Source organism: Neofelis nebulosa, chromosome X, assembly GCF_028018385.1.
Source record: "Neofelis nebulosa isolate mNeoNeb1 chromosome X, mNeoNeb1.pri, whole genome shotgun sequence".
Classification (NCBI taxonomy): domain Eukaryota; kingdom Metazoa; phylum Chordata; class Mammalia; order Carnivora; family Felidae; genus Neofelis; species Neofelis nebulosa.
Window position 1 is genome coordinate 33552885 of NC_080800.1, and position 18315 is coordinate 33571199.

The 18315-nt window shown below is 42.9% G+C and overlaps 1 protein-coding gene across 6 annotated transcripts in view; it reads left to right on the forward strand.

The window, feature by feature from the left end:
* Positions 1-213: 213 nt before the first annotated feature.
* The window catches only part of SYTL5 (synaptotagmin like 5), a 272831-nt gene continuing 254729 nt past the window's right edge, over positions 214-18315 (forward strand). For all 6 annotated transcript variants that reach the window (XR_009256972.1, XM_058712816.1, XM_058712821.1 and 3 more), the window contains exon 1: positions 214-340. The gene's annotated coding sequence lies outside the window, so the exon portion shown is untranslated. The remainder of the gene's footprint in view (positions 341-18315) is intronic.

The window sequence follows — 18315 nt, forward strand, 5'->3', positions numbered from 1 at the left end:
GAGACCCACCCCGGAGGCACGCGTCCTGCAGCAGCTGGTGGTTGTCTGGAGGGGCGGGCTGTGCTTGAGGCGGCTCTGGCTGGAGGCCCCTGGCGCGGCCGCCTGGGGGCGTCGAGCAGAGGGCCCTGCGGAAGGGGCGGCTGGAGACCGCCTCCCAGCGCTCCGACCGGGTACCTGGAGGGGCGGGGAGGGAGAGGGGCGCGCGACGGAGAGGCGGGCGCCCGGCGCGTGAGTCACTCCGCTCCCCGGGGTGCGGAGCGGGACATCGCCTCCCGCCTGGGATCTGCATTTCATCTCCAGCTTCAGCGACCAGCCGCCTTTCCGTCTAGGTGAGGGCCAGGTAAGTTTCTCGTCTTTTGGTGCCTCAGGCTTGGGTGACTCGGGTGGTGTTGGGGGTGGGGGGGGGGGGATGTCTCCCAGTCTGTATCTCTGTCTGCCTTTGCTCCCACCCTCGGGCTCTCTCCATCGGAGACAGAAAGTTAGATTTTTAAAACGCAACAGAGGCTATCAAATCCATGCTCAGACCCCAAACAAGCCAAACTCTGGGGCCATATTCTTAATTTCCAGGGTACCTTCAAAGGTCCGGATGCGGCGTTTACGGGGCTAGGAATGTTTGATTTGTTTCTCGTGTTTCCCTCCTCCCCCACTTTCTTCCTGGGTGATTCTTAGAGGTTAGGGGGGTGGGAGGTGGCAAGAGAGCTAGAGGGCTGAGCCGGAATCCTTTGCCAAGGCGGTTTCCTCATTCTCGGCGAGGTGGCAGATGTTTCACTGTAGCCTGAGTTGGGATCTTGGAACAACCCTCCCCAGCCCAGGACGTGTTGCATATCAATCTCGTCACCACTGACTGAATCAAAATGTTCCGGAGGCACAATTCATGTGAATGTCATGATAATGTTGAAACAATTCATTTAGGACTCTATTGAATATTTTATTTTTAATGTATTTCAGGAACATTTTAGGAAACTGCTGCTGGTCTTATTTTCAGAGATGCTTCAAAACCTATTATTTCCCTTACGAGAAAATCAATGAGGACCTATTCTGTTTCTTATGAGGATTTAACAATGCAAAGCTACATGTTAGTTTTCCTTTTTCTCTACCAGTGTGGGTCTGTGTGTGTGTGTGTGTGTGTGTGTAGGGAGGGGGAGGTTTGCTTCCACCAACTGCCTTTAGAAAAACCGATGCAGGGAGGTCACATCCCTGTTTCTCTACCATTAACTGCAGGTGTTTCTGTGATTATTAAATAGGTACTAATTATTGCTGTCGTTTTTGCTTAAAAGTAGCAGAGGAGAGCATCTCCTGGAATGCATGCATTTGTGGCTCCTGTCGACAACTGATTGCTTTATTATCAATATTGTTTGGTTTGCTGCAATGTTAACAGGTGGTCTTAATTCACAGCCCAGAATTCTTCTGTGCTGCGCAAACATCCCTGCTGATAGAGGAGGAAAGTACTTACCCTCTTTTCCCCCACCCCGCCCCCCACCAAACCTGGTCCTTATCCTGTTTTGTGGGAGAAGGATGGGTGGGGAAGCTTTTCTGGCAGTTGATTGAGTAGCCCATCCTAAATTGCTCTTTCCTGAAATGTCATTTGGTCTACAGTCTGTGATTATAGCAAAGAATCGCCTCCTCCTCCCCAGGAAGAAAAATAAAACTTCACGTGTTTAGTCAAGTCACAGGAATAACTTTTTAGAGTTGAATGGAAGTTTTCATGATTCTCTTTTCCAAAATTATTTATGGGGAATCCCCCCTGCCCCCCCACCAAACCTTTCTGATACTGTGACTCCTCTCCCCTGCATATCTCTGTCTCTGTGCTTACCATCCTGTGACTCTTGGTTTACATACCAGTCTCAAGATAGTAAAATTTCTTGGGAGGCAGGGGTGAAGTTTTATTCATCTTTATATCCCTGGAGTCTACTAAAGTGGAGGTCTGTTAAAAGAATGAGTGAATAAATGAATTCGGCAGTTCAGACTGGGTTTACCTTTCCACCTGGGTATGCTTTCTCTTCATTCCTAGAAGATATTCCTTCTCATTCAATAAATCTCAAAATGTGGGGCCTCAGGCCACACAGTGTTCTGAATAAATGAGTTTGACACACATGGAAGACTATATATTAATTGTGATTTTTTTTTCTGCAAGAGAAAAGCCAACTACAGGTGGCTTTTACAAATAGAGAAGCCTGACAGCAGGTGATTACTGGAGTTGGTGGCCCAAAGGCGTCAGGGTTCTGGATCAATGCCTTACTAAGCTCATGGCTTCAAGATGGGTCTAACAACTCTAGACGTTACATCCTTACTCCATGTTCAAAGGCAGGAAATGGGTAGTGGAGAGGGGTAGAATAATTTCTCTCATATGACTTTCTCTTACCAGAGAAGAAATATCTTTTCTCAGCAGAATCTCTCTTGTATTTCATTGGCCAGAACTGGGCTCTATAGCAGTTCTTAATGGTGAGAGAGGCCAGGAAAGTGAGTATCGGGCTTTTTAGCTTCTGTCATGGAAAGGAGGCCAGGGAGAGGGAGGTTAGAGATGGCTTTGGGGAGCTAACCAGCAGATTGTGCTAGTATGTCATGAAAACGGTTCTATTTTAACCAGTGACAGGATTAATGACTGGTCCAAGTAAAAAGTTAAATATTAATCAGTGTAGCAAGAGCACATTCAGAACAGCCCCTGCTCCTACTGCCCCGCCAAGGTGTATGGTGTTTTAAAGGTGCTAAATAATCACTGTTGTGGAGCATGTTAACTTTTAGAGACTACAGATAGAAAAAAAAAAAAAACGTGTGTGTGTATGTGTGTGTATATATATATATATATATATATATACATATGTATATGTGTATATACATATACACATACATACAGCGCATACGGTTTCCATCAGGTAAGGGTCAGATCCTCCAGTTCCTGGAACAGAATAAACATTCAGTAGATACTTGTCTAGTGAGTTGACTGTAGAGTTTGGGAGCTTCACAACCTCACATGGCCCAGTAGAAAGGGTTTAGCAAGAAAAACCCAATTAGTGGTTTGACACCTACACCCTGAAATGCTGGTTTACATAACCTTAGAGTCTTTCATTTGGATCTGAGGAACCCGGAGGGCAACTTAGAGGGGCAAGAAGAACATAAGGAGAGGTAGTGGGTACTGACAGTTTAAGTCAACGGGTTTTCTGTGGGGGCCCTCCCTATACCTGTGCTGAGGGAGATTTATTACAAAAAAATGTTCAAGACGATCCTAGCCCCAAAATGTTTAAGCTGATGCATGAAATTAAGAGAGCATAGATGACTGCCCACTTTGATTCTTGACTCTCTTTCACAGTAGGAGTCCTGAAATATTTACAGAAGGACCAGGTTTGGAGACCTACTGATGGGACATCAGTTAAGCAAGTGTCAAGAGATTGACATTTAACAGTTGAAGGACCCTGGGCCTTAGATTTTTCACCAGTCAAAAGAATGAAGCACACCATCGGTGGTTCTCAAACTTTGTTGCACTTAAAAAATCACTTGGAAAGCTTTTAAAAATCCAGACTTAGGGGCTAATCCCCAAACTACTTAAATTGGGACCTCTGGGAGTGGTACCTAGCTGTCAGGATTTTAAAAACTCCCTCAGATAAGTCCAATACGCACCTGAGTTTGGGAACCGTATTTGTGAGAGCTACCATAACAGAGTACCCCAGACCAGGTGACTTAAATAAGATTTTTTTGTCACTGGACAATTCTGGAGGCTAGAAGGCCAAGACTGAGGTGGAGGCAGGGTTGACTTCCTCTTCTTTTTTTTGGTATTTAAATTCAAGTTAGTTAACATCCAGTGTAGTATTGGTTTCTGGGATAGAACCCAGTGATCCATCATTTGCATATAACACCCAGTACTCATCCCAACAAGTGCCCTCCTTAATGCCCATCCCCCACCCACCTCCCCTCCAGCAACCCTCAGTTTGTTCTCTGTATTTGCGAGTCTCTTAAGGTTTGCCTTCTTCTGAGGGCTCTCTCCTTGACTTGTACATCACTGCCTTCCTGCTGTTTTCACATGGTCTTTTCTTTGTGCACGTCTGTGTCCTAATTTCCCGTCATAAGGACACAAGTTATATTACATTAGGGCCCACTCATTTGACCTAATTTTGCCTTAATCGCCTCTTTATAGGGGTCCTAGCTCCAAATAACAGTCACCTACTGAGGTTAGGACTTCAACATGAGTTTGGGGGTGGGGACACAATTCACCCCACAACAGGAACCACTGGACGGATACGGCACTTCTTCGGCTTTAATGTGCATACCGGTCACCTGAAGACTTTATTTTTTATAATTTAGATTCCAATTTAGTCTAGATGGGGCCCAGGATTCTGCAGCGCCAACAAAATCCAGGTGATACCAATATAGATACTTGAACGCAGTTCTAGTTAGATTGGTGGTTCTGAAGCCCTACCAGGCATTCAGATCACCTGGAGAGCTTGTTAAAAACAGATCACCGGGTCCTGGCCTCAGAATTTCTGATTCCGTAGGTTTGGGGTTGAGCCCAAGATTTTACACGTCTTTTTTTTTTTTTTTAAACAATTTACATTTCTAAGAAGTCCTCAGGTGAAGCTGCTGGTGTTGGTCTAGGGATGATACTTTGTGAAGCACACCATCTGTGGTTCTCAAACTTTGTTGCACTTAAAAAAAATCACCTGGAAAGCTTTTAAAAATCCAAAAGCTTTTAGCAAGATCTCTGACATTTTGAGACTTTATGGTATTGGGTGAGTCTGGTTCATTACATCATTGTAGGTGAGTTTATCTGTGGTATTTGCTCTCCTAATTGCTGATAGTATTGGACTTGTGCTTTTGCCAAGCTTAATGACTTTCTCTGCTCAAATGACAAAGGATGAGGAAATGGGAGAAAATACTATAGTGAAGTCTCCCTCAATCTCTTGTACAAATGGAGGTGAATGAATATGGGGACTATACATCAGCCGATTTGTCTCCATTCATGTTTCTTCTCCAGTCACAGCTAAATTGCAGCTTGCCCTTGTACCAACTCCAAGATAATTTTACAAGGCTGGTTCCTTGTGATTTTTTTTTCAAGGATTAGCTATTCTGTGGATGGAGCAATCTCGAGGGCATTGCAAATTTCTCCACACACATTTAATACAAAATTCGAATTTAATCATATTTTTTTTTTCCGCATGAGACCCAACAGTGAGCTACATCAAATAATATCCCCCTCTCCAAAATAATTAAGAGATGGGAAAATAATTTGTCTTCTCTTCGAGAGCTAAGTCAGTAAAGTTCACATTCTGTGGATATTGTCATTCACTTGTGGGAGTAAAACAAGAGACTGTAAATATGAGATTAAATGGCTTAGAAACATCTAAAACCTTAAGCTAGTGATTTGGGTATAATATCAAGAATGTGATTTTATGTTAGAAAGTAGAAATCTACCAAAAATAACAATAGCTATACAGACAGTCTCCAACTTAGCAATGGTTCAACTTACGATTTTTTGACTTCATGATAGTGCAAAAGCCATACACACTCAGTAGAAGCTGTACCTTGAATTTTGAATCTTGATCTTGTCTCAGGCCAGTGGTATGCAGTGTCTCTCCTGATGCTGAGCCACGATTCCCAGTCAGCCATGCCATCACAAGGGTAAACGACCAATACACATAAAACCATTCTGTTTTTCACTTTGAGGACACTGCTCAATAAATTACATGAGCCACTCAGTGCTTTATTATAAAGTAGGCCTTGTGTGAGATGATCTTGCCCAACTGTAGGCTAATGTAAGTATTCTGAACATGTTCCAGGTAGGCTAGGCTAAGCTATGGTGTTTGGTAGGTTAGGTGTAGGAAATGCTTTTTCAATTTATGATATTTTCTTTTTTTTTTTTTTTTTTTTTTAATTTTTTTTCAACGTTTTTTATTTATTTTTGGGACAGAGAGACAGAGCATGAACGGGGGAGGGGCAGAGAGAGAGGGAGACACAGAATCGGAAACAGGCTCCAGGCTCCGAGCCATCAGCCCAGAGCCTGACGCGGGGCTCGAACTCACAGACCGCGAGATCGTGACCTGGCTGAAGTCGGACGCTTAACCGACTGCGCCACCCAGGCGCCCCATGATATTTTCTTTTTTTATATTTTTTAAGTGTTTGTTTATTTTGAGAGAGAGAGCATGAGCAGGGGAGGGGTGGAGAGAGAGGGAGACACAGAATCCGAAGCAGACTCCAGGCTCCGAGCCATCAGCACAGAGCCTGATGCGGGGCTTGGACTCGTGAACCGTGAGGTCATGACCGGGGTCGGATGCTCAACCGACTGAGCCACCCAGGTGCCCCAGTTTACAATATTTTCAACTTGTGGTTTTATTAGGATGTAGACCCATCATAAGTTGAGGAAGATGTATATTTTTGTTGCTGACTGGGATGTGTTAAGTCATTGTTCCCATAGTATCTCATTTAACTCTTGTAACAAACCGTATCAGATTATGTGTGTGTCAGATGTCTCTTGCTATAATGTGGTATAGCAACCAACCACAAAATCTCAGTAGCATATGGTAATATGCTTAAGCACTTACCGCTCATGTGTCAGGATCAGCTGGGGGTTGGCTAGATTGCTTTGCTGGTCTGGGATTGCTCACATGTCTTGGGGTTACCTGGATATCAGCTGATCTAGGCTAACCTTGATTGGAGTACCTTGTGGCCCGGCCTCTCTTTCACATGTTTCTCATCCTCCCGCAGGCTTCCAGTCATGTTCTCAAGGCAGTAGCAGAGGCAGAAGTGAGAAAAAGTGGAAATATACAGGCTTCTTGAGGCCTAGACTTATAACTGGCATGTCACACTTCTACCTTATTGTGTTGGCCAAAGCAAGCACATAGTCATGCCCGGAGTCAGAGTGCAAGGGCCCCGTGGAGTTACGTGGCAAAAGGCATAGATGGAAGGAGGGGTAAAGAATATGGGTCATTTTTTCGATAAACTATCCCAGAGGAAAAAATAAGGTCCAGAGATACTAAATAACTTGTTTAGATTGCATTATTCATAAGAGGTGAGCCAAGCTTCAGAAACAACCGTGATGCCAAAGCTTAGTACTCTTCCCTTTATACCACATTGCTTTTCTACTTCTTCTTGTACCATTTAGAAAAAAAAAACAATGTCGGGGCGCCTGGGTGGCGCAGTCGGTTAAGCGTCCGACTTCAGCCAGGTCACTATCTCGCGGTCCCTGAGTTCGAGCCCCGCGTCAGGCTCTGGGCTGACGGCTCGGAGCCTGGAGCCTGTTTCCGATTCTGTGTCTCCCTCTCTCTCTCTGCCCCTCCCCCATTCATGCTCTGTCTCTCTCTGTCCCAAAAATAAATAAAAAAACGTTGGAAAAAAAAAAAACAATGTCAATAGAAGGTATGAGGTTAGCCTAGAGGATAAAAAAATTATCTTTGTTCATTAAGTCACAATTGAGATTTTATACATATGTACACACACAAGTGCACGCATATGTATGTGTATATATGCATATTCTATTTGATCAATTTCAAGAATTTTATGTTTTAATTTTTTAATGTGGTCTATTATGTCTCTAGATGAAACAACTAAAATATTTCCATTTCAAACTTAAAAATGGATTCAACTTGCTGCCCCATTTCCTCTGGGGCTGTCCTCAAAAGAATGAGTCTTGCTAAAATATTCTCCATACTTAGGACATTTCCAAAGTTATGCCGGGCATATAGGGCCTGTGTTCAGAATGAATTTGCTGATGACCTGTTTTGAGTTTACCTTCAAGGATTTCACACATTTTTCACATTCCTCATGAGTTTTGCCAGCAGTTGGTATTGTGGCTCCCAGCACTGTCTAGGGGAAGAGGTTACCTGTTATGTTTCCAGCCTGATTGTCCGACCCGCCCAATCACACAAGCTAGGTTGTAGAGATGGATGCAACAGGCTGTCAGGACCCGATGCCATTTCAACATTTGAAGTGTATAATAAATTGTATTTCTCCTGATTTCATGCTCAGCAGTCAATCTTATGATTCCCCGTGTTCATTGCCTTCAGGGAGAGAATAACCTGGTCAAGCTGTCTGGTCTGCCTGAAAGTTCTATTTCTCATTGTAAATTACTAAGCCACCACTCTGGCTTTAAACACTTATGAGTATTGTTGGTGTGAGTCAGCCTCCAGCACCTTCTAGCCTGAGAAATGCAGAGACACTGATAAAAATCAGTTTTCCGGAGTTAGGCCGCTCAGCGGCAGGCCTGATGATGGTGATTCACCGAAGCGAATTAACTAGCATTTATTAATCATTTTCTGCATACCAGGCACTGTGCAGTTTTATTTGTATGATCTCATTTAGTCCTCATAACAACTTTGTGACTTAGTACTTTTCTTTTTTCCAGTCTGCAAATAAGACTCATTGTCCTTTCTCACCATCTTCTTTAGTGGCAGAATCTAGTTTTATTCCTGCTGGTGATGCTTCCAGTGAACAGTCTCCATTAGCCAGCATCTCTGGCACTGAGGCGTGATCCTACGACTGAGTTCTGCCCCTGAGATAAGTGTTGTGTTGTGCAAGACTTCTAGGAAGCCTGTGTGAAGAGAGTTGATTTGGCTGGGAGGGAGGCCCTTCTATACTTTGTTTCCTCCAGCTACTGGCCTGGAATGCAGGCATGTTAGCTAGAGACCTCTTGGACGATGGAGTGACTACTTGGATGTACGCCAGCATTGAGGTTCTTAGGAAGGTAGAAGGAGGAATCGGCCTGTGATGGCATCATGGAGCCACTTTGCAGCTCCATTCCAGAGATTCTTGCCTACTTTCTGAACATACTGGTGTTCTCTTAGCAGAGAAAAAAAGTAGGAATGGCTACCGGGTAGGCAGTGGACTGTGTTTGCACACCATGTGCCAAGTGCCTAATATTTGAACTGCGGTAGATACATGTGTTTTGAGTTCCATCTCTGCTGCTTATTAGGTGTGTGTATTAGGTACATCTTGTGCCTTGCTGTGCATCCTTTCAGCCTGCCTTTTAGGCAAGCCATTGGTTCAATAACCACATTTCATGGGAGTAACCAGAGAGTACCTTGCCTTAGCCTCACTTTCTACCCCAGGACTTCTTTGATATTTCAACACCAAAGCTTGTTGCACCCCCCTGGCACCCAAGTATGTGTATTATGGGATGTGAGGGAGTTAAAGACCCAAAGAGTCAATATTTGACCAACCTGGGATGGGAGCCAGAGATAAATGTTCCCTTCTTACATTCAGATATTTCTGAACTGCGTTTTAGTACTGTTTACTCCTAAGAGATTCTCAGAGGGTCTAAGCAGGGTTAAGCCCCAGTTGCCTACAGTTGTGGTCAACTCAAAAATATACTCCTGGATTTATTTTCACGTTTCCTATTTCCTTTCCCCACTTACCTACCTCTGTTCTCTAGAATCACTTTCCGAAATAGACTACTTGCATTCAAATCCTTGTCTCAGGCTTTGCATTCCAGGGAGAAGTCAGGGTAAGACATTGTATTATCTTCAATTAAGCTCTACTGATAAAACTTTGGTACTTGCTGACATTTTTATGCCCCTTGTATGATGAAGTGGTACACTGTCTTTGGCATACAAAGATGATGATACATTATGAAATCTGATAGTATTAAGTGTTTGGTATGGGAATGGATCAGCAGGAGTTAACATGCCTCGTTGATGGGAGTGCAAATTTGGTAAAGTCATTTTGGAAAAGAAAACTTGACATTCCCTTGCAGAGTTGAATATCCACATGCCCTATAGCCCAGAAATTTTATTTCTAGGTATAACCCTTAGAGAAATCTTTCTGCATGTGAACCAGGAACTCTCCTTAGCAGTGTTCTTAGCAACATAGTTCGTAATAAAAAAAAAAAAAATGCTGGAGGGGCGCCTGGGTGGCTCAGTCGGTTAAGCGGCCGACTTCGGCTCAGGTCATGATCTCACGGTCCGTGAGTTCGAGCCCCGCATCGGGCTCTGTGCTGATAGCTCAGAGCCTGGAGCCTGTTTCAGATTCTGTGTCTCCCTCTCTCTGACCCTCCCCCATTCATGCTCTGTCTCTCTCTGTCTCAAAAATAAATAAACGTTAAAAAAAATTATAAAAAAATGCTGGAAAAACCTGATTTTTCACTGATGGGAAAATAGATAAATTTAAAAATTTGATATTTCACAATAGAATAAAAATGAATTAACCACAATTATATGCAAGAATATACATGCATATTAGAAACAATTGAATAAACAAATCACCAAAGCCTTCATGTGGTTGGGCGTAATTTTTATAAAGCTCAAAAATGAACAATACTAAACAGTACATTGCCAGGAATCCTATGTATATGAGAAACTGTAAAGCAAGGTGAGCCCAAAATTCAGGCTAGCGCTTTCCTCTGATGGGGACATAGGATAAGGTAGGAACATATAGTAGATACACTGGCATTTGTAGTACTCTAGGTCCTGAATGGGGTGACGGGGTCATCGAGACTCATTAGTCTTTAGAATTTATTTAAATGTGATATAGATTCTTTTGTATGTATCACATATTAGTAATTTTTATGAAGTGAAACCACACCAACAAGGATGCTGTACTGACAAAGCACGGCCTCAGTGAAAGCCTGCTCTGTTCTTCAGCGTGTGAGGGATTTTTTTCCCCTTTGTGTTCTCAAGTGCATTATAATAAACTAGAATGGCAATGCACAAGATTCGGTTTTCCTTATGGCCATTAAGGGTCATGTCCTCTAGTATATTTAGAAAAGAACAGTTTGTTGTGTCCTCTTGCCCCTGCGTCCACTTGCCTGTGGTTCCTATATATCCTGAGGCTCCCCACTGCTCTTGACTGTGCATGATCCAACTGCCATTTTATTGCTGGTCTCAGTGCAGCGCTCAAGGGCTACAATCTCCCTTGATTCTATGGTGTGTGTGTGTGTGTGTGTGTGTGTGCGCGCGTGCATGTGCGTGTGTGCGCATGTATATGTGTATGTATTAGGAGGTAGTATTACGGTAGGGAGTGAGGAGGCTATTAGCCCGACAGTTCTCTTTATAGCTTCAAACTTCTTCCTTTCCTTGACAATGCTACCACACAAAGCTGTAAGGTTGTAGCAGATTTTACATCCTAGGCTAGGATTTATAACCTTGAAAACGTTTTTGTGCCATCAACCTTTCGATGAAACGTATGGCCTTCTTATCAAAATGTGGCTTAAATACATAAAATCAAACACTGGATTACAAAGGAAACAAATTATATTGACATACAATGATCAGAATATAAAAAATTTGTGTTATAGTAACATATGTACTTATTTATTCACTTACTAAACAATCTAGTGGTGAGTCTAATGACCATCCAAAGTTTAAAGTAGTGATGGGCAGGGGTGCCTGGGTGGGTCAGCTGGGTAAGCATCTGACTCTTGATTTCGGCTCAGGTCATGGTCTCACAGTTCCTGAGGTCGAGCACCACGTTGGGCTCTGGGCTGACAGCGTGGAACCTGCTTGGGATTCTTTCTCTCCCTCCTTCCCTGCCCCTCTCCCACTCACTCTCTCAGAAATAAATAAGCATTAAAAAAATATTGATAAGCATAAAGGATATTTCTCAGTATCTGCAGTAACTAATGTGACATGAAAAATATCTGTGGTTTCTATTGGTGACAGTCATAGGTGCTAATGCTATTGTGGTTTGTTGCCTACATTCATATTTAAAAGAAATAAAAAATTTCAGATAGAGATTATTGAACATAAGAAGTGTTTCTTCCCATCCAAGTTCATGGACCCTTTAAATTCTATCCATATGCCCTTGGGGTTCCATGGACCGCAAGGTGAGAACCTTGCTCCAAGCAAACCAAAGAAAATTACAACAGATGAGGGAAGTAATTTTAAAGTGAATACCCAGCATTATCTAAAGCAGAGTCCTCAAGAAAAGCCCTTAACTCTAGTCCTTCGTGGGTGTTGAGGGAGGCATAGTATGTCCCAATTCCCATGCTTATTTCACAGACCTTTGGGAGGAACCTGCTCTTCAGTGCCTTCCACGCAAGTCTTCATACTTCCTTTGGAAGTCCTGCCTCTTTCTCAGAGGAGGTGGTCTTCCCCTTGGATTTATCGGTGTCCCGTCTCTGTTTTCCCAACCTTCAAATACAGTCTCCAGTGACTCCCACACCACAATGTAGGGCGGGCTGTGGCTTCCTGACTATTCTCTCCCTCTTAACTCTCCAGTAAAAACACTTATTCTCAGAGATAGCCCAGTCTTAAAATACAAGGAAAAAGAAGCATTTTCTTGACTACTCCATAAATTAAAAAGCTGCCCAAGTGTGTAGTGAACCTTGTATTGTACGATTATTATGCAGATCAGGGATAGTTCTTTATTCATCCCGCGGCCCCTTTTAAATGGGCTCATTACTGAGCTATAGACCTTTTAATGTTGGTGCCCCGAGCTACACAAACACCTGGATCCCATTTGAAATTTGTGTTTGTACAGCCTGATTAGGCACTTAGATTAGGTCATTAGCATCCCCCATAATACCTACTGATTGATTCATTGATTTATTATTTTAACTGTTTTTTCTGTATTTAATGATGAATTTTTAATCAACTTTGTTTCTTGGGACGGTTTTGATTTACAGAAAAATCGTGAGTATATACAGAGTTCCCATACACCTCCATGGAAATTCTTCCGTCATTATCTTACAGCAGTATGGTGCATTTGTTACAGTTAATGAACCAATAATATTATCTAAAGTCCATAATTTATCCAGATTCCTTACTTTCTACCTAATGTCTTTTTTTCTGGAAAGTTCAGAATCCCATCTGGGGCCCCACGTTACATTTTGTCATCATGTCTCCTTAGCCTCCTCTTGACTGTGATAGTTTCTCAGCGTTTTGCTTGTTTATGATGACCTTGACAGTTTTGAGGCGTGTTGGTCAGGTGTTTTTAGCATGTCCCTCATTTAGGATTTGTCTGATTAGACTGGGGGTATGGGTTTTTGGGAGGAAGACCACAAAGTTGAAGTACCTTTCTCACCACATCCTGTCCGGGGTACATACTGTCCGTATGACTTACCACTGTTGATGTTGACCTTGAGTGCCTGGTTGAGATAGTATTTGTCAGGGTTCTCCATTGTAAAGTTGCTCTTTTCCCTCCTTTTCGATACTGTCCTCTTTGGAAAGAAGTTACTATGTGCCCTGCACACTTAAGATATGGGGGTTATGCTCCACCTCCTTGAGGGTGGAATATCTACATAAATTATTTAGAATTCTTCTGCACAGGAAAATTGTCTCTTCTCTCCCATTTACTTATTTATTCACTAATTTGTTTATATTAGTATGGGCTTATGGTAATGAATTTTTAATAAAGTAATAATCCCAGTCTTATGGCCAGTGGCATGAATTTTTCTAACTAACTGTGGTTAGCCCAATAGTTTCTAAGCACAAAAAAAAAAAAAAAAAAAAAGAGTAAAACCATTGGTTACACGTGAATTTTTTTCACTCTTTGTCTATATTTCCATTTTTTGGTCAAATGTTTAGTTTAATTCTTAACCAAAAGAATAATTCAGTAATTTGGTAAAAAAAGTTCAACCATTAAAGAGCACACAGTTAAAATTTAGACTACTTTTCACCCCATACCTTCGTATCTCTCTTCAGTGGCAACTCCTGTTAACTGTTACTGATATTTTTCCAGAAATTTTGTGTATATTAACATCTATTTATTCTTCTTTAGACTAGAAGAAAAGGGTCAGAAGAGGGATAATGAAAGAGAAGCAAGAAAGGAAGGGCAGGAGCAGACCAAAGATGATTAGGTCAGTCATAGAATTCCTAATGCAATCACTGTATTTTCTTGGGAAACAGTTGATTTTTCCAACTTTTTTTCTGGTGGAGTTTTGTCCCACGTGTGCATTTTAACCACTGATTATCAAGAAGTGTGGCTATATCAAGCTGCTTAGTTTAAAACAACCACATTCTCTCTGCCTAGTTTAAGCAGAAGAGTTTATTTGAAGGCATTAGGTGGTAGGGTGTTTCTGGCCCCAATTTTCCCCACCTCTACCCATGCCTTTGGGACATGTGACTTTGTGGTTTTTCTCACTAGGGCAGAATATCTCTATGTCTCTTCAGTCTGAGGTTGACCAGTCTGAGGTGACTTGACCAATGAAATGTTAGCAGATACGTGTATAGAAGCTTGTAAAAGCATTTGAACATTTATGCTTTTGTTCTTACTTGTCTGTCATCTGTGAGAGGACATGCCAAGGCCAGCCTGCTGGCGGCTGAGCGACATGTGATGTAGAGCCAAGTCATTCCAGTTGTCCCAATTGAAGCTATCCTACGCTGGCTCACAGCCAGCTGGCCCCCAGACGTATGGGTGAGCTGAACTGCAGCTGGCCACAGACACACAAACCAGCCCAGTCCAGCCTAGCCCATCTGAACCCTGCAGATTCATGGGCTAAATAAGTGCTTATTTTTGTATGTCACTGAAATTTTTGGGTCCTTATGCAGCATTACTGTGCCAATGAGTAACTGATACAGGTAATTGACAGAATCCGTGGGAAGGCCCGAAACCTGGTTTGGATGTTACTTGGCCAGGAGAAGTGCCAACTACCCCACAGGATGTTTCTAGCAGAAACTTCACTCCTGCTGCCTCATAGTCCTCAGCCCCTATGATGCTACAGAATACAAAGAACCTTCACCAGTGTTCTTCAGAGGAGCCAAATGCCTCCAACCCATCACTTTTACGAATCACCAATATCCCTGACATAGTTTACTTCCTCATTTCAGTCTTCCTGTGGTACATCTGAGGGGTAGAATCTAAAGCACACCTGGAACGTTAGCTGTGAGGGAGTCTGGAAAATGTGCTTTTTGACTCTCTGGCCTCTGCAATGCGAGGAGGCCTGCTAGAAGGGGGTGGGAGTAAGTGTGAATGAGTCCCTCTCCAGTATCTGCGACAGAGGCATAGAGAAAAGAACTCAGTGTCCTGATCCTCTGATTGTCTGCCATCTGTGCATGGGGACACTCAAGGTGTGGACACTCCCAAGACTTGTAGTCTCAAGGAGAGGAACCTTGGACCCTTTAACTGCTCCATACCAGACTTGCTATGGCAGTTTAATCTCTAGGAAAGCAGTTTGGTTCTGATATTGGTGACTGAAGGTACTCCCTGCCTTTTCTTTGACGTCTGGCAGAGTAGCATGTGAATAATTCCAGGTGAAACAACACTTTATTTTAATTTTATTGGACACTGTAAACAACGAGTTTGGCCAAGTTTCCCCCTCTCTGTAATGAGTGAAGAGCCACAAGCAAAGGCATGTAGAAAATCCTGTTCATGCTCTTGTGTGGGGAAGATGTAAAGGAAGAAACCCATCCCTGTTTCTGTCCACCCTCTATACTCGTGTGCCAAGTCCGGTGACCCAAGTGTCCCAAATATCTAAAGGGTGACAGCATGGGGCTGATGGATTTTAAGCTCACCCTAGTCCTCCAACCCCACTCCCCACCACAAGTGAGAATGGCCCTCTGAAGTTTCTGGTCTGGGTCACGTGGCATTAACTGATTGATAGAAGACATGTCCACTAAATGAAAAGCCTGTGGGTGCATGTGTATTTATTTGTAAAGTGGCGGTTGTGAGACTGGCCACGTGAAGCCTTTGTTTATTTTTACTCTGTGAAGATCTTGTTCCAGCTAAACATTTGTTGAAATGTTTTGGCGACGTTTTTGTGTTTTAACTTAATAGGCAAAACCATGCTGTTACTAACATTGCAAAAGTGAAAGATGTCGCATTTGTGTAGTATTTTAAGGAGGTATTTTGGGATATCTGCGTGAAAAGTATTCAGCTGTATTGCCAATATCTGGATCCTTGACTGGTTACTAGGAAAAGTAGGAGCAAACCCATTGGAATGTACATATGCTCAGAATTGCAGATAGACTACAAGCATTCCCGACCGTGACAACATGACCAGAACATTTTCTTGGAGGAGCACAAGAGGTTCTGATATTGTTAAGATGCTACTGGGCCCATATAACTGTGTACATTCAGTCGTTTGGTTTAATATGCCTTGTGTATGGATGGAGAATCTAATGTGGGCTTGTAATGCACTCAGCTAACTAGGAGTTTGTGGTAGACATTCGTAATTTTTATTTTCTGAAGTGAATTTCCTTGTATGTCACCAAGCATATCTGTGACAAGGTCTAAAACTTCTGTTCACAAAGGTGCCAGACTTGAATCAAGACTTAGGCCAGGGGAAAGCGATCTCCACAGATCGGCCCCACCTGCACCCCTCATGGGTGGTCCCCTACTCACCTCCCTATAGAATCTTCTCCCCTAGCCAACTGGTATAATTGTTGGTCACCAATGATATATATATTTTTCTACTTTTGTCTGTACCTTTTGACCTGCCTGGAGGATGTCCCTGGCCCTCTTGATACATCTTTGGTCTACTATATGCAGGCTGGCCTAGACTGAGGTAAAGCTTAGCTATAAATCCAGAATTTTCCTGGTTTGCACAGCCTTTGCCCACTGCTCCCTCCTCTGAACTTCTGACACATCTATACTCTTGGCATCTAGGTTGGGCATTTTGTGCCTTCACGATACCTCCTCACAGTTAAAATGTTAGCCTCTAGAGTATACAACAGCTGACCTGTAATTCTGTGTATCCTCAGCCCCTACATCAGTGTTCATGCAGATATAATCAGTGCTCAGTTGATGGCATGTGATGCCTGGAATCCCCAAAACAAAGCTATAGAGTTTGGGCAGCAAAAGTCCTTGCATTTCCCTAGAGCTTCCTGCACTGGCATTTCTGACTTCACCCTTATTTTCAAAAGGGTTCTATGATCCCTTTGTTACAAAGGGTCACGTGATTTGTTTATTGCTTCTTTCCAGTAAGGGAGAGGAAAGGTCTTTCGTCTCGCTGGTCTTTTGTCCCAAATGCCTCCTTATGCTTTCTGTGTATGAGGTACTTAAACAGTGCGGCCTTTGGTTTGTGGGCCTGGCCGATGATCTCATTTAATCCTCACTACAGCTATAAGAGGTTGGTGCAATTATTATTCTTGTTTGGAGATGAGGAAATTGAGGCATGAAGGAGTTAAGTAATCTAATGTCACAAGCTCTTAAGTGGAGGAGCCAGGATGTGTGCTGGGACATTCTGGCTTCCAGGTCTGTGCTGTTAGCTTCTATGCCACACTGCCTTTCTGGATGCCTGGTTGGTGCCCATTAGATGAACCTGTAAACCTCCGAGTTTCCGGAGTTAGAAAGTTTAAACAAATGGAAGATATTGCTAGTTTAGGAACTTGTGTTATTCTTATTGTGCTACCAAGAATCATAGAACATCCACTTGGTGGAAGAACTAAACGGTTGGATGTTAAGTATGATACCCTCCTAAAGCCACAATATACAGATTGTGAAGGCTTCAGAAACATCCATGTCATTAAGACCAAACCTGGTCTGTAAGTAAAGGCAGAACCAGGATGTGAATCCTCACCAAGTAAAATACCGAGGTTGGAATTCTGTTGCCACTTACTAGTTATAACATGGCTGTGTTACTTGACCTAACATAGCACTTATTAATACTAAATAAGCTTCAACTATTATTTCTATACTACAATGTTTCCTCAGCCCCGTGTCCTTCCTAATAACAAAGCACAGTGGGGGCGCCTGGGTGGCTCAGTCGGATAAGCGTCCAACTCTTGATTTCAGCTCAGGTCATGACCTCACAGTTGGTGAGAGGTTTGTGAGATCTAGCCCCGCATCAGGCTCTTCACTGACAGCACGGAGCCTGCTTGGGATTCTCTCTACCTCTCTCTCTGCCCCTCCCCTGCTCTTGTGTGCGCACGCACACGTACACACACACACTCTCAAAGTAAATGCATAAACTTAACAAAGGCAGTGTAATTAGCTTTCACATCAGTTAGAAAGCTGCCTCCCTCCACCTCACTGAATTAAATAAGCGTGTTTGTAAATATGTCAGGAAACAGTGATGATGAACGAATGGATACCTAAGAAGTCTAGATGGGAAGGGTGACTTTGTTTCCTTTGTTAGTAGAATGACAAGTTGGAAGGAAAAGGAGTGAGTCACTCTAACATTGAAATGCTACCAACTCGGGATTTGTTTTATTATTTTATGACTGTTTCTTGTTTCCTGTTGCTATCATTTCTTATTCATTGGGGGGAAAAACAATCCTTTTTTGGCTTTTTGAATTTCATAGCTGAGACATCCTCTTCAAAACACATTAGCCAGACCTTTCCCCCTCCCCACCACCTCATCACCATCTCAAACACCAGAAATCAAATTTCCAGAATTGTCCAGGAGTACTGGATGTGCAAAAATGTTGGCATGTGCTTTCTCCTTTGGGTGTATTTCCTATGAAGGGTTCAAAGGGGGGTTATTACAGGGGCCTGAACGTTAAGGGTGTTTGTGGC